This window comes from Orycteropus afer, unplaced genomic scaffold (genome assembly GCF_000298275.1).
Source record: "Orycteropus afer afer isolate SDZICR_OR568_19922 unplaced genomic scaffold, OryAfe1.0 scaffold00396, whole genome shotgun sequence".
Taxonomy (NCBI): domain Eukaryota; kingdom Metazoa; phylum Chordata; class Mammalia; order Tubulidentata; family Orycteropodidae; genus Orycteropus; species Orycteropus afer.
In genome coordinates this window covers 565,120-574,801 of record NW_006921983.1, presented here as the reverse complement: position 1 = coordinate 574,801, position 9,682 = coordinate 565,120, and positions in this window count along the sequence as shown.

Sequence of the window (9,682 nt, the reverse complement as noted above, 5' to 3'; positions counted from 1 at the left end):
GCAATCTACTTCCGTAGTGATACTGCCTTGGAAACCCAAGGAGGGGTCACTATGAGTCAGGTCTGACTTGATGGCACATAACAACAACAACAACATATAAGCTTCACTGGTTTTGCTTCTCTAGAGAACCTACACAGACAGCCATCCTCATAATATTTGCTATGCTTGAGCCCACTGTTGTAGCCACTGTGTCAAGCCATCTTGTTGAAGGTCTTCCCTCTTTTCACTGACTCTCTACTTTCCCAGGCATGATATCCTTCTCCAGGGACAGGTCCATTCTGATAGCATGATCAAAGTAGGTGAGATGAAGTCGATCAGTCTCACTTTGAAGGAGCATTCCAGCTGTACTTCTTCCAAAACAAATTTGTTCAGTCTTCTGGCAGTTCATGGTATTTTCAGTATTTTTCACTAATATCACAATTCAAACGCATCAATTCCTCTCAGGTCTTCTTTATTCATTGTCCAACTTTCATATGCATATCAGGCTATTGAAAATACCGTGGTTTGGGTCAGGTGCACCTTAGTCTTCAAAGTGACATCTTTGCTATTCAACACTTTCAAGAATTTACAGCAGATTTGCCCAGTGCAATACTCCCTCTGACTTCTTGACTACTGCCTCCATGGGTGTTTGTGGATCCAATTAAAATGAAATCCTTGACAACTTCAATCTTTTCTCCATTTATCATGATGTTGCTTATTGGCTCAGTTGTGAGCATTTGTGTTTTCTTTATGTTGAGGTGTAATCCATGCTCAAGACCGTAGTCTTTGATCTTCATCAGTAAGTGCTTCAAGTCATCTTCACTTTCAGCAAACAAGGTTGTGTCATCTGTGTATCACAGGTTGTTAAATGATTCTTCCTCTAATCCTGATCCCATGTTCTTCTTCATACAGTCCAGCTTCTTGGATTATTTGCTCAGCATTCAGTTGGAATAAGTATGGTGAAAGGACACAGCCCTGATGCACGTCTTTCCTGATTTTAAATTACACAGTATCCCCTTGTTCTGCTTGAACAATAGCCTCTTGGTCTATGTACAGGTTCCTAATGAGCACAATTAAGTATTCTGGAATTCCCATTCTTCACAATGTTATCCATAATTTGTTATGATCCACACTATCAAATGCCTTTGCATAGTCAATAAAACACAGGGAAACACCTTTCTGGTATTCATTTCTCTCAACCAACTTTCAGCTGACATCAGCAGTGGTATCCCTCATTGCACGCCCTCTTCTGAATCTGGCTTGAATTTCTAGCAATTCCCTGTCTATGTACTGCTGTAACAATTTTTGAATTGTTTTCAGCAAACTTTTTACTTGTGCTTGGTATTAATGATATTGTTCAATAAGTTCTGCATTCTGTTCAATCACTTTCTTTGGAATAGGCATAAATATGGTTCTCTTCTAGTTGGTGGCCAGGTAGCTCTCTTTCAAATTTCTTGGCATAAATGAGTAAGCACTTTCAGAGCTGCATCCATTTGTTGAAACATCTCAATAGATATTTCATCAGTTCCCTTGTTTTCCACCAGTGCCTTCAGTGCAGCTTGCATTTCTTCCTTCAATAAAATTGATCCTTGATCATATGCTACCTCCTGAAAAGGTCAAACATTGACAAATTCTTTTTGGTACCATGATTCTGTGTGTTTCTTCCATCTTCTTTTGAAGCTTCCTGCATCGTTGAATATTTTGTCCATGTTGTTGTTGTTGTTGTCATGTGCCGTTGAGTCGGCCCTGACTCATAGTGACCCCTCCTTGGGTTTCCGAGGCAGTATCACTACGGAAGTAGGATTGCCCAACCTTCCTTCCGAGGAGTGGCTGGTGGGTTTGAACCGCCAGCCTTCTGGTTAGCAGTCAAGTGCTTTAGCCACTATGCTACCAGAGCTCCCATAGAATCCTTCAAATCCACAACTTGAGGCTTGAAATTTTTTTAGTTCTTTCAGCTTAAGAAAAGCTGAGCATGTTCTTCCATTTTGGTTTTCTAATTCCAGGTCTTTGCACATTTCATTATAATATGTTAATTTGTCTTCTCAAGCCACCTTTTCAAATCATCTGTTCAGCTCTTTCACTTCAGCATTTCTTCCATTGGCTTTAGCTACGCTCCATTCAAGAACAAGTTTAAGACTCTTTGAGATCCATTTTGATCTTTTCTTCTGTTCCTATCTTTTTAATGACCTTTTGTTTCTTCTTGTATGATGTTTTTAATATCCTCCCACAACTCATCTAGTCTTTGTCATTGGTGTTCTTGTCAAATTTGTTCTTCAGATGGTCTCTAAATTCAACTGGGATAGAATCAAGGCCATATGTTGGCTATCATGGACTTGTTTTAATTTTCTTCACTTTCATCTTGAACTTGTACATGAGCAATTGATGGTCTGTTCCACAGTCAGCTCCTGGTTTTTTGTGACTGATGATATTGAGCTTCTCCATCACCTCTTTCCACAGATGTAGTCAATTTGATTCCTGTGTATCTCACCTGGGAAGGTCCATGTATATAGTAGATATTTATGCTGTTGAAAAAGGTATTTGCCATGAATAAGTTGTTGGTCTAGAAAAAAATCTGTCATGTGGTTTCTGACATCATTTCTATTATCAAAGCTATATTTTCCAACTACATATGTTTCTTCGTTGTTTCCAATTTTCATATTCATCAGTAATTACCAATATATCTTAATTGCATATTTGGTGAATTTCAGACTGTAGAAGTTGGTAAAACAAAACCAAACAAAATCTTCAATTTCTTCCTGTTTGGCTTGTTGCACTGTAGTTGTATGATGCTGTGAGTGTGGAAGCTATGCCACCAGTGGTTGGTGAATAAATTTGAATAATAGTAGTATGACTGTTTTCTTTTAATAGTTATATGGATATTATCTGATCATTGACAGCATTGTACTCAGGATAAATCTAGAAATGTTCTTTTTGACAACAAAGCTGATGTCATTCCTCTTCGATCTGTCATTTATGGGATAGTAGACCATATGATTTGTCAGGTTCAAAATGGCCAATACCAGTCCATTTCAGTTCACTAATGCCTAGGATATCAATCTTTATCCATTCTGTTTCATTTTGACAACTTGAAATTTTCCTAGATTCGTACTTTGTACATTCCATGTCCCAATTATTAATGGATGTTTTCAGCTTTCTACCCATTTTGAGCCATGCCACATCACAAATGGAGATCCAGAAAGCTTTGTTCCATCCACATCATTAAGGTTGACTCTACTTTGAGGAGGCAGCTCTTCTCCAGTCGTATTGTGAGTGCCTTCCAACCTGAGGGGCTCATCTTCTTGCACTATATCAGACAATGTTTCATTGCTATTCATAAGGTTTTAGTGGCCAATTTTTTCATAAGTGGCTGGCCCAGTCCTTCTCAGTCTGTCTTAGTCTGATAGCTCTGCTGAAACTTGTCCATCATGGGTGATCCTGCTGGTATTTGAAATACTGGTGGCATAGCTTCCACACTCACAGCATCATACAACTACAGTGCAACAAACTGACAGGCGAGTGGTGGAAGTACATTTATATTGTTGGCAAAATATCTTCAGGGTAAATTCTAGATGTAGGGTTTCAGGGTTGATATATAATACCTATGCAGTCTGGTCAGATGTTGACAAATCCCCTCCTCATCCTAATAGTGCTTATACAATTTTACATTCCCACCAGCCTGTTTGCCTATAATCTCACCAAGAATACTTTACTCAGCTTTTTATATTTCTGCCAAGTAGGATCTAAGTGCATTTCTCTTATTATGGGTAAAGTTGAACATCTTCCATATGTTTAAAAGTCATTTTAAAATCACATCTTATGAATTGTCCATTCATGTACTGTGACCATTTTTGTTCTAGGCTTTTTTCAAAAATCTAAAGTTCTTAATTATTAGGGATATTATTAGCTTTTTATGTGTGACAAAGGTTGGAAATGTTTTCTTATCATTTGTCCTTTGTCTTCTGACTTGCATGTAGTAGTTGTGATTTTCATTGTTTTCCTTCTGCTATGAAAAGATTTTATATTTTTGTGTAGTCAAATTCATCAACCTTCTCTTTGATTGAATCTGGATTTTGAGACACAGTTAGACAGACTTTCCTACACTCAGGGTATAGACGAATTCACCCTTGTTCTCTCCTGTATAGTTTCCTCTTATACTTCAGACCTCTGAATCCATTAAAAATTTGTTTTTGGAGGAATGGACCTAATTTTATCTTTTTCTAAATGGTTACCCAGTTGTTTTAACACCACTTATTTAAAAATCCACCTTTGCCCCAGTGATTTGAGATGCCATCTTTATCATATACTAGATTTCCATTTGTAGTTAGGCCCATTTCTAGACATTCTAGAACATTTGTTTTATTTGTATAGCACTGTCACACTGATTTAATTTCAGGACCTTTATATCATGTTTTAATATCTGGGAGACCTAGCCATTGCTATTAGCTCTTCTTCTTCAGTGAGTCTTTTTCCACCTATTCTTCCATGTTTATTTTCTTGTGTAATTATAGAAACAAAAAATATTTTTATTCAGTCATATTAAATTTGCACATTAACTTAAGGAGAACTGATATGTGGATGCTGTTGAGATATCCTAACCAAGAAGAAAGGTAATTTTCCATTTATCTCAGTTTATTTTGGTGGTACAGTGATTAAAGCATTCAGCTGCTAACCAAAAAGTCGGCAGTTTGAGCCCATCAGCTACTCCATGGGAGAAAGATGAAGCAGCCAGCTTCTGTAAAGAGTCACAGCCTTGGAAACCTTATTCTAAAAAAAAAAAAAAAAAAAATTCAAACTCACTACCATCGAGTCAGTTGCAACCCATAGTGACCCCCATTGGGTTTCCAGGGTTGTTAATCTTTGCAGAAGCAGACTACCCCATCATTCTTCTGTGGAGTGACTGGTGGTTTCAAACCACAGACCTTTTGGTTGACAGACAAATGCCTTAACCACTGCACCACCAGAACTCCCTTGGAAACCCCATGGGCCAGTTCTATTCTGTCCTATAGGGTCACTGTGAGTTGGAATCACTTGATGGAAGTGGGTTTGGTTTGGGAATTCTATTTTAAGTATTTCCAGAATGTTTTATCATTTTCCTTTAGAAAATTTCTTAATAAATTTAGTCCTATTTTATTTTTCCTGTTGTCATTTTAAATGGGAATTTTCTCTTCCATTCTATCTTTTAATTGGTCATTATTTGTGTTCTAACCAGAGGCTGGTAGTTCAAACCCACCAGCCACTCCTCAGAGGAAAGGTTGGGCAATCTACTTCCATAATGATACTGCCTTGGAAACCCAAGAAGGGGTTGCTATGAGTTGGGTCTGACTTGACGGCACATAACAACAAGAACAACTTTGTGTTAAAGAAGGCTATATATATATTTTTTTTTCTGAATTCTTTTATTTTTCAAAACTACTTTGTTTCAGCATCGCTTTCTAGGGTTTTATAGGTATATCATCATGTCATCTAATCATCCAAAAAGCTGGACTATATGAAGAAGAATGGGGCATCAGGATTGGAGGAAGACTCCTTAACAACCTGAGATATGCAGATGACACAATTTGCTTGCTGAAAGTGAAGAAGATTTGAAGCATTTACTGATGAAGATCAAAGACTACAGCTTCATTATGGATTTCACCTAAACATAAAGAAAACAAAAATCCACACAACTGAATCAGTAAGCAATATAATGATAAATGGAGAAAAGACTGATGTTGTCTGGGATTTCACCTTGGATTCATAATCAATACCCATGAAAGCAGCATTCAAGAAATCATATAATGTATGCATTGGGCAAATCTGCTGCCAATGGTCTTTAAAGTGTTAAAGAGCAAAGATGTCACTTTGAAGACTAAGGTGTACATCACTCAAGCCATGGTATTTTCAATTGCCTCATATGCATGTGAAAAAGCTGGACAGTGACTAAGGAAGATTGAAGAGTACTGATGCAATTGAATTTTGGTGTTGGTGAAGAATACTAACAATACCATGGATTGAAAGAATGAATAAATCTGTCTCAGAAGAAGTGCAGCTGGAATGCTCCTTAGAAGTGAGGATGACAAGACTTTACCTCTTGTTCTTTGGTCACGTTATCAGGAGGGACCATTGTCTGGAGAAGGATGTCATGATTGATAAAGTAGAGGGTCAGCAAAAAAGAGGAAGAGCATCATTGAGATGGCTAAACACAGAGGATTCTATAATGGGCTCAAGCACAGCAACAATTGTGAGGATGGCACAGGACTGGGTAATGTTTCATTTTGTTGCGCATTGGGTGGCTATGAGTCAGAACTGACTCAACAGCACCTAACAACACGATATCATGTCATCTGCAAATAGATCATTTTACTTTTTCTTTTCCAAATTCTTATGCCTCTCATTCTTTCCTTTGGTCTACTTAGTGTAGTGCCTAAGACACTTGATTGCCAACCAGAAGGCTGGCAGTTCAAACCCACCAGCCACTCCTCAGAAGAAAGGTTGGGCAATCTACTTCTGTAGTGATACTGCCTCGGAAACCCAAGGAGGGGTCGCTATGAGTTGGGTTCGACTTGATGGCACATAACAACAACAACAATTTCATTAGCTGATTATCTCCAGCACAATGTTGAATAGCAGTGGAGAGATTAAGCATCCTTGTTTTATGCCTAATTTTAGTGGGAATGTTCCAAGTCTCTCCCCATTAAGACGTTGGTTTTAGGACTGTTGTTGTTAGGTGCCATCCAGGTGGCTCCAACTCATAGGGACACTACTTATAACAAAATGAAACAGTGCCTGGTCCTGCACCATCCTCACAATATTTGCCATGCTTGAGGCCATCATTGTAAACACTATGCCAATCCATCTCATTAAGGGTCTTCCTCTTTTTCACTGACCATATACTTTACCAAGCATGATATCTTTCTCCAGGGTCCAATCAACATGACCAAAGTACATGAGACATGGTCTGGCCATTCTCACTTTAGGATTTAGGCTTTAGGATTAAGAACATATATTTTATCTTGTTCAGGATACATCCTTTCATTCCTATTTTCTTGAGAGTTTTTATTAAGAATGGGTGTTCAGTTTTCACAAAGGTGTTTTCAGTAACTATGGAGATAATAACATGATTTTTCTTATACCTACTAACATGATGAATTATATAAATACATTTCCTAATATTGAATCAACTGGGCATTTATATAAACCTAACTTGATCATGTTGAATTATTTTCTAAATGTTGTGTTTCTTAAAATAGTGTTTCCTTCTTCAGTATTTTATTAGGATTTTTTAAATTGATATTTCTAGGTATTATTTGTAATTTTCTTCTTTTGTGTGATCTTTATCAAGTTTAGGTATCAACGATAAACTTGTTTCATAAAAAGATTGTAGACATTTTCTTTTCTTTTAACTGCTCTGACACCATTCACACAGCACTGGTCACACCTAGTGTCTAAGTATTTGGTGGAATACCTCTTGCAGTGACCTGGGCCTGGTGCTTTCTGTATGGATAGATCTTCGATAGTTTTCTCTATTTCTTCTACAGAGCTTTGTTATGTTAAGCTTTAGATCTCAACTAGGGTCAGTTTTGCGAAACCGTTTTTTCCTAAGAAATTATTCATTTCATCTTGGTTTTTAAATTTGCACAGAGATCTGCAAAGTAGTCTCTTTAAAAAAAAAAACTTTTTAAAAGTCCTCTTTATCAATAGTAATTCCCCCTTCCCTTTCTTACTTTATTTGCGTTTTCTCCCTTTTTCTTAAATAAACTAGCCAATGCTTTGTCTATTTTATTAATTTCTTTCTAGAACCAGGATTGATTTATTAATTTTGTTAGATAAATATTTTTATGTCATGAATCCAAAGGCTCTAATGGGAGGGAGAATTTTATGAAGCTTCAAACGAAATCATTTGATGGTCCTTATTAATGGCTCCCAGACAATAGCTGGTGTTCTAATCACAGAGAAAGGAACATTCTTCTAAAACTCTAGTGAATTTTCTGTCTGGTGTGCTGATGTGCACTTTGAGAAACACAAATGGCCCACTGAGCAGCATCAGTGCATGAGTCATCCTGGTAGACATCTTTCACTTTAAGAGTAGTTCGAAATATGGTAACATTTCTTCAGACACACAAGTTGCTATCCTTTGTTGTTGTTGTTATGTGCCCTCGAGTCAGACCCAACTCATAGCGACTCATCCTTGGGTTTCTGAGGCAGAATCACTATGGAAGTTTATTGCCTAACCTTCCAAGGAGTGCCTAGTGGGTTTGAACTGCCAGCCTTCTGGTTAGCAGTCAAGTGCCTTAGGCACTACGCTACCAGAGCTCCTTTAAGTGATGAGAAAAAGTTCTGTTTTCCAATTTGGGTCTCTAAAGATTTGATAGAATTCCAAAGTGTCTCCTAATGAGTCCCTGGGTGGTAGAAATGATTAAGTGCTAGACTACTAATGGAAAGGTTGGCAGTTCAAACCCACCCAGAAGGAAGAAAGGCCACACTCTTGAAAACAGTTCTACTCTGCAACACAGGGGGTTGCCATGAGTCAGAGGTGACTTGATGGCAACTGGTTTGGTGTTTTTTTTGTTTGCTTGTTTGTTTTGTTTTTCAATTCATTTCTGTTTCTTAACTTTAGATGGTACTTGGAATAAGAGAAATGTCACTCTCCATCTCATTTTTGAAAGACACTGGGGTGAACTGACCAAACAAGATCTCCTGCTGACCTTGCTGTCTTTGCTAGGTCAGGACTTAGTCTGCTACTTCTAGGAGGAATCTCCTCATTACCTGGTCTGAACCCCATAGTAGTGGCATGACTGTGGTGTGGCCATGCCTCTGTCCAGGGACTTTTCTACATTATACAGTTGCATTGTCACTTTGTTGTTGTTAGGTGCTGTTGAGCCAGTTTCGACCCATAGCTACCATATGTACAACAGAACTGTGGTAGTTATGTTTGTGTGTCAACTTGGCTGGGCCTGGTTGAGTGGCTGGGCAGCTGGTGGTAGTTATTCTCCATGAGAGACTGGCAATCAACTCCATGGTGGGATCTACCACAAGCAGCTGGGTAGCCTTTGGGATGTGTTCTGCTTCCTGTATATAAGGAGAAGCCTTGGGAATGGTCTCTAGCCTATGGCATGCTTGGACCCTGCATGTAGCCATGTCATTGTTCAGCAGCCTTCTATGCTCTGCTGACCTTGGACTTACAATGGACTTAAGTTTATGGCCTGCTGTGTGGATTGGTAACATCAGGACTGTGCCTTTTGACTTGTCAGCCTTGGGGCTTCTCAGCTTCAGCAGCCAGCAGCTGTCTGAGTGAAGCCTCTAGTTCCAGTGGACCAGGAGCAGGAGACAGAGCTGGACCCCAAGGTTGAGGGGCTTTCACACAGCCCCTAGGGCCTGGCACTTTGAACTGGACTTAAAGCTTCCAAATTGTAAGAATAAACTCCTGTTTGTTAAGGCCACCTGTGATAGTTGGAGCTGTGTGTCAACTTGGCTGGACCCCAGTTCTGTGTGGTCGTTCGCATGATGGGATCGGATGACTATGTTCTGAGTGGCCAATCTGTTGAAGGGGAGTTTCCCTAGGGTTGTGGCCTGCTTCCAGGATATCTAGGGACATCCTGGGAAGAGAGATATTCTTCTGTGGATAGGGATTGTGTTGTGCTGCATACAACTGTACGTGAGTGAGCAGTCCACCATTCAGCTTGGAGATCTTGGATACATCATTTGTTGGAGTCAACAGCCGGTG